This window comes from Blennius ocellaris (assembly GCF_963422515.1).
Source record: "Blennius ocellaris genome assembly, chromosome: 7".
Taxonomy (NCBI): Eukaryota; Metazoa; Chordata; class Actinopteri; order Blenniiformes; family Blenniidae; genus Blennius; species Blennius ocellaris.
The window spans coordinates 29,204,150-29,211,649 of record NC_137656.1 but is presented as its reverse complement, the minus strand read 5'-3'; positions in this window follow the sequence as shown (position 1 = coordinate 29,211,649).

Sequence of the window (7,500 nt, the reverse complement as noted above, 5' to 3'; positions counted from 1 at the left end):
CATGTACCACCCCGACCTCCGCAGGGTCTGCAGACGAGCCTTCCAGAGAGCATGTGAAGCCACACAGGTGCTCTGTGGCGTCAACTCTACTGGCTCGCTGTCCTCTGTGCTGCAGAAAAGCACTGAAACGGCAGTGAAGACGAACCCGTTGTTTGTTGGGGATTTATTTTAACTGGCCCATCCAGTTCTCTTGAGGCCCGCCCACAATCACAATGCTGGCGCCGCTACTGTTTCCTACCGCAACCAAAGTTCCAACCTGAGTCCCTCACACTCAAGGTCAAGGTGCAAACTGCACTGGAAACCCACAACATTTTTTTCATACAAGATTGCTAATGGCTGTGTTGGAATAAAACTTCACAAGTACAAACTGTCAAAACAAGGAAGATTGGACCAACTCATAATGTGTCAGCCCACCGTCACTGCTGCTCTCAAACACACAACTTCTGTCCTGACGTGTCAAAGTAAACAACTTTTCACAGGCTTTAAGATGGCAGAAATTCCACAATAGCCTCAACTGAAACTGATGTTTGTGATATTCACTGATTAACACATGAATGAATATATACGTGTGAATTTATTTCTAACATGTACAAGCTGTATATGTACGTATGTGTCAGGATTGGTGGTGTGCAGGATTCAAGCGCTGACAGAACCAGGAAGGATTGTAAAGAAAATGATTTATTGAATGTTTTCCTCCAGCGGAGCGGCAATCCTCAGTGAGGGGTGTAGGAGTGGAGGTGGTCGTCACGGAGACGGATCCTCCCAGCAGGACAGAGCGGTGCACCCCGGGACTGCAGGGAGAGAACGAACAGGACACTCAGTTGCTTCCAAACACAAAGCCAACAAACTTCATGAAGAAGCTGGAGGGGCCGATTGGAGGTACCGCAGGGTGAACGTGACGACCTGGTGATGAGAGCCTGGGATCCTGGTCCTGAAGAACTGGATTCAATCGTGGGCTTCAGGTGTCCATCCTGCTCCGCCCCCTCCACCTACGCTCACACACACAACAACAAACACCCTGCAGGAGACGTCTGCGGACTGTGACAGTATGTCAGGAGAAGAGGGTTAACTCCGGTGGCGTCTGGCGATGCCAGAGGTTGAAACACCCCAACTAATATGGTGGCTGGCTTTCACTCTCCAGCAGGTAATCAGTCAGTTTTGACATTGAGTCCCTCCATAAGAATCTTTCCAATACATTCAAGCAGCATCTCATGAGTAGCAAAAGTATCCTTTAGTGTGACCAACCTCAAGTTATTTCTCCTGCTTTGGTTTTTAAGGATTTGTTCCTTGTACTTACTCGGTTCCACAAGGCATCCAAAGTCTCCTCGTGGTGTGCAGCATGTGCATCAGCCCCAGTCTCACCCCGTCTGGCCTTACCTGCAGAGACACTGCCTCGCCACCATCGCTGCTTGTTGTTGTTGAGTGTGTTGTTCAGTTTTTTTGGGGGGGGGGACTTGAAACCTGAAACTTCAGCACTGCCGTGTGCTGCACATGCCTGTTCCAGCTCGCTAATGACTATCAGTCATATTTTAATCATGCAGCGCCGCTACTGTATGAGCCCCGCAGCTGGTTAACAAGTAATAGGGCGGAGTTACGTGATGCTCCTGAACGCATCACTCAAAGCTGTCAGCTATGAATTTTTACTTTTCAACTGCAGCTTATTTGTTTTCAAAAATACATTTCTCTGAACTATTTCAGCAATAAAAAATAAAGTTTGTGTCCGAGCGGTCATGTTGGTCTGGTTTTACCTGCAGGAGCAGACAGGGGGAGTCATAAGACCTTATCTGTGCTGGTGCAAGTTTCCCCCCCCCCCCATTGAGTTTGTGCCCTGGGTTGCTGCCTACTTCAAAATCCACCCGTTTACACACATGTGAGGAGGACTTCTAAAGCGTTTCGATGTTGCCATGCTTTTTCTTGACCACAAGTATTATGTTCAAGTAATTGAAGTACTCACAGTGAGTGTATATTGTGCTAGGAATTTCTTTTAACTTTTGTGATTGTACGGGGAAAATTTGGGTCCATCCAGAACAGGGCTGGGCAACTCATTTCCCCAAAGGTCCACATAGAAAAGTGGCACTACTATCGAGGGCTGAGACTTAGCAGTAATTAGTAAGATACTGTAGAAATCACAGTAAAAATCCTATTCCTGTAGATATTTACACATGGAGGATGGTGGAGGGGGTTGACATGGTGTTGTTTTGTAGCCTGTGAGTCTTTATGCCCGGCCACGTTCCTCTGGAGTCCCAAACATTTCTGGTTTCTGGTCTGTTCATTTTTATGATACAACTATATTTTCTTTTATTTGTAATCTAATGTGTAGTTTTAATAGCACCCCAAAAAATAATGATAGAGTTGTTACAGCGGTGGGTAAACGTTCTAAAAAGAACCCACAATAAGCGAAATCGTAGTAAATAATTTTTTTTTTTTGATTGCAAGTATATATATGTTTTAAGGCTGTAAAAGCCCTCACCACACACTTTATGCACTTTTCTCAGACAGGAATGAACATTTTCTCACATTTCTCTCTTGTTTAAACTCCCAAAGTTGAAACCTTGGAAGATTTTAAAACATAAACATTCCTCTGCCTTTTGGCTGCGACCACAGGTTCCTTTGTCGGTGCAGAACGTTTTGTCGACATTGTGGGGTTTGTCAGGAACAACTTGCAAACATGCAGCACTTCAGAGTCTCACTGCTATCGATCGAACGCATTGGCGTACATGAGACACGGCACGGAGGTTGATTGACAAGCGTCTACAGTCCCTTAGCCAATCAGGACACAGAATACAATGTGCAGGTTCTCCCTTAGCCAATCAGGATGCAGAATACAATGTGCGTTCATACACCTTAAAAAGAAAAGAAGCGTGCAAAATTGCACACAAAAAAAATCTGCGAAACAGCGAGGCCGTGAAATGTGAACCACGTTATAGTGAGGGACCACTGTACATTGTTTTGCATGTTTAAAAAAAACAAACACATTTTATGTGTTGATTAAATGAAGTTGGCTTTAATGTTTTATTTTATTTAATTCATTGTATAATTAGAGCTTCTATATAGAAAACAGAGAGCCAATCAGGGATCTACACTCACAGGTGACCTGAGGTGGTCAGTGATCGCCATGGCTACACAGAGCAGCATGCTAACTGAGACACTGAGTGGCCAAATGGACCATTTCATGCTGTTTCTGAGGAAAAAAGACACTTCTTGACTTCATTGGAGCTTCTGCATCAAATCCCAGCGGACTGTGGAAGGAGTTCCTCAGTGGAGCCTGTCACTCCTGTGACGTCATAGGAAGATGGCGGAGGCTGAGAAAGCTCTATCTGCTGCGATTGAGAATCAACTTTCACTTTCCCTCATTTTTCATAGTTTTTTCCTCACTGATGACGGCAGTATGACAAAAGCATTTCATGATGAAAATACTTATTCTGTGTTGCTTTGGGTTGTTTTGGTGTCATAAGGTTTAAAGAGGCCATATTATGCAAAATCCACTTTCTAAAGGTTTCCCTACAGTTATAATCGTCTCCATACCTGGAATGTCACCCGACAAGTGAAGAAAGTCGCCGTCTCCTTCTCTGGCTCTTTTAATTCTTTTGAAAGTTGCTCTCCAACCAGCGAATTGGAAAGCAAACCCAGCCACCAACGTTTTTAACCAACCCCAACCCAGACTGACCCTCCAACCCCAACCCAGACTGACCCTCCAACCCCAACCCAGACTGACCTTCCAACCCCAACCCAGAAAGACCCTCCAACCCCAACCCAGACTGACCCTCCAACCCAAACCCAGACTGACCCTCCAACCCCAACCCAGACTGACCCTCCAACCCCAACCCAGACAGACCCTCCAACCCCAACCCAGACTGACCTTCCAACCCCAACCCAGACTGACCCTCCAACCCCAACCCAGACTGACCTTCCAACCCCAACCCAGACTGACCTTCCAACCCCAACCCAGACAGACCCTCCAACCCCAACCGACAGACCCTCCAACCCCAACCCAGACTGACCCTCCAACCCCAACCCAGACAGACCCTCCAACCCCAACCCAGACAGACCCTCCAACCCCAACCCAGACTGACCCTCCAACCCAAACCCAGACTGACCCTCCAACCCTAACCCAGACAGACCCTCCAACCCCAACCCAGACTGACCCTCCAACCCCAACCCAGACAGACCCTCCAACCCCAACCCAGACAGACCCTCCAACCCCAACCCAGACTGACCCTCCAACCCAAACCCAGACTGACCCTCCAACCCCAACCCAGACTGACCCTCCAACCCCAACCCAGACAGACCCTCCAACCCCAACCCAGACTGACCTTCCAACCCCAACCCAGACTGACCCTCCAACCCCAACCCAGACTGACCTTCCAACCCCAACCCAGACTGACCTTCCAACCCCAACCCAGACAGACCCTCCAACCCCAACCGACAGACCCTCCAACCCCAACCCAGACTGACCCTCCAACCCCAACCCAGACAGACCCTCCAACCCCAACCCAGACAGACCCTCCAACCCCAACCCAGACTGACCCTCCAACCCCAACCCAGACAGACCCTCCAACCCTAACCCAGACAGACCCTCCAACCCCAACCCAGACTGACCTTCCAACCCCAACCCAGACAGACCCTCCAACCCCAACCGACAGACCCTCCAACCCCAACCCAGACTGACCCTCCAACCCCAACCCAGACAGACCCTCCAACCCCAACCCAGACAGACCCTCCAACCCCAACCCAGACAGACCCTCCAACCCCAACCCAGACTGACACTCCAACCCCAACCCAGACTGACCCTCCAACCCCAACCCAGACTGACCCTCCAACCCCAACCGACAGACCCTCCAACCCCAACCCAGACTGACCCTCCAACCCCAACCCAGACAGACCCTCCAACCCCAACCCAGACAGACCCTCCAACCCCAACCCAGACTGACCCTCCAACCCCAACCCAGACTGACCCTCCAACCCCAACCCAGACTGACCCTCCAACCCCAACCCAGACAGACCCTCCAACCCCAACCCAGACAGACCCTCCAACCCCAACCCAGACAGACCCTCCAACCCCAACCCAGACAGACCCTCCAACCCCAACCCAGACTGACCTTCCAACCCCAACCCAGACTGACCCTCCAACCCCAACCCAGACTGACCTTCCAACCCCAACCCAGACTGACCTTCCAACCCCAACCCAGACAGACCCTCCAACCCCAACCGACAGACCCTCCAACCCCAACCCAGACTGACCCTCCAACCCCAACCCAGACAGACCCTCCAACCCCAACCCAGACAGACCCTCCAACCCCAACCCAGACTGACCCTCCAACCCCAACCCAGACAGACCCTCCAACCCTAACCCAGACAGACCCTCCAACCCCAACCCAGACTGACCCTCCAACCCCAACCGACAGACCCTCCAACCCCAACCGACAGACCCTCCAACCCCAACCCAGACTGACCCTCCAACCCCAACCCAGACAGACCCTCCAACCCCAACCCAGACAGACCCTCCAACCCCAACCCAGACTGACCCTCCAACCCCAACCCAGACAGACCCTCCAACCCCAACCCAGACTGACCTTCCAACCCCAACCCAGACAGACCCTCCAACCCCAACCGACAGACCCTCCAACCCCAACCCAGACTGACCCTCCAACCCCAACCCAGACAGACCCTCCAACCCCAACCCAGACAGACCCTCCAACCCCAACCCAGACAGACCCTCCAACCCCAACCCAGACTGACCCTCCAACCCCAACCCAGACTGACCCTCCAACCCCAACCCAGACTGACCCTCCAACCCCAACCGACAGACCCTCCAACCCCAACCCAGACTGACCCTCCAACCCCAACCCAGACAGACCCTCCAACCCCAACCCAGACAGACCCTCCAACCCCAACCCAGACTGACCCTCCAACCCCAACCCAGACAGACCCTCCAACCCCAACCGACAGACCCTCCAACCCCAACCCAGACTGACCCTCCAACCCCAACCCAGACTGACCCTCCAACCCCAACCCAGACTGACCCTCCAACCCCAACCCAGACAGACCCTCCAACCCCAACCCAGACTGACCCTCCAACCCCAACCCAGACTGACCCTCCAACCCCAACCCAGACAGACCCTCCAACCCCAACCCAGACAGACCCTCCAACCCCAACCCAGACTGACCCTCCAACCCCAACCGACAGACCCTCCAACCCCAACCCAGACTGACCCTCCAACCCCAACCCAGACAGACCCTCCAACCCCAACCCAGACAGACCCTCCGACCCCAACCCAGACTGACCCTCCAACCCCAACCGACAGACCCTCCAACCCCAACCCAGACTGACCCTCCAACCCCAACCCAGACTGACCCTCCAACCCCAACCCAGACAGACCCTCCAACCCCAACCCAGACTGACCCTCCAACCCCAACCCAGACTGACCCTCCAACCCCAACCCAGACAGACCCTCCAACCCCAACCCAGACAGACCCTCCAACCCCAACCCAGACTGACCCTCCAACCCCAACCGACAGACCCTCCAACCCCAACCCAGACAGACCCTCCAACCCCAACCCAGACTGACCCTCCAACCCCAACCCAGACTGACCCTCCAACCCCAACCGACAGACCCTCCAACCCCAACCCAGACAGACCCTCCAACCCCAACCCAGACTGACCCTCCAACCCCAACCGACAGACCCTCCAACCCCAACCCAGACTGACCCTCCAACCCCAACCCAGACTGACCCTCCAACCCCAACCCAGACTGACCCTCCAACCCCAACCGACAGACCCTCCAACCCCAACCCAGACTGACCCTCCAACCCCAACCGAGACTGACCCTCCAACCCCAACCCAGACAGACCCTCCAACCCCAACCCAGACTGACCCTCCAACCCCAACCCAGACTGACCCTCCAACCCCAACCCAGACAGACCCTCCGACCCCAACCCAGACTGACCCTCCAACCCCAACCGACAGACCCTCCAACCCCAACCCAGACTGACCCTCCAACCCCAACCCAGACAGACCCTCCAACCCCAACCCAGACTGACCCTCCAACCCCAACCCAGACAGACCCTCCAACCCCAACCCAGACTGACCCTCCAACCCCAACCCAGACAGACCCTCCAACCCCAACCCAGACAGACCCTCCGACCCCAACCCAGACTGACCCTCCAACCCCAACCGACAGACCCTCCAACCCCAACCCAGACTGACCCTCCAACCCCAACCCAGACTGACCCTCCAACCCCAACCCAGACTGACCCTCCAACCCCAACCCAGACAGACCCTCCAACCCCAACCCAGACTGACCCTCCAACCCCAACCCAGACAGACCCTCCAACCCCAACCCAGACTGACCCTCCAACCCCAACCCAGACTGACCCTCCAACCCCAACCCAGACTGACCCTCCAACCCCAACCCAGACAGACCCTCCAACCCCAACCCAGACTGACCCTCCAACCCCAACCCAGACTGACCCTCCAACCCCAACCCAGACAAACCCTCC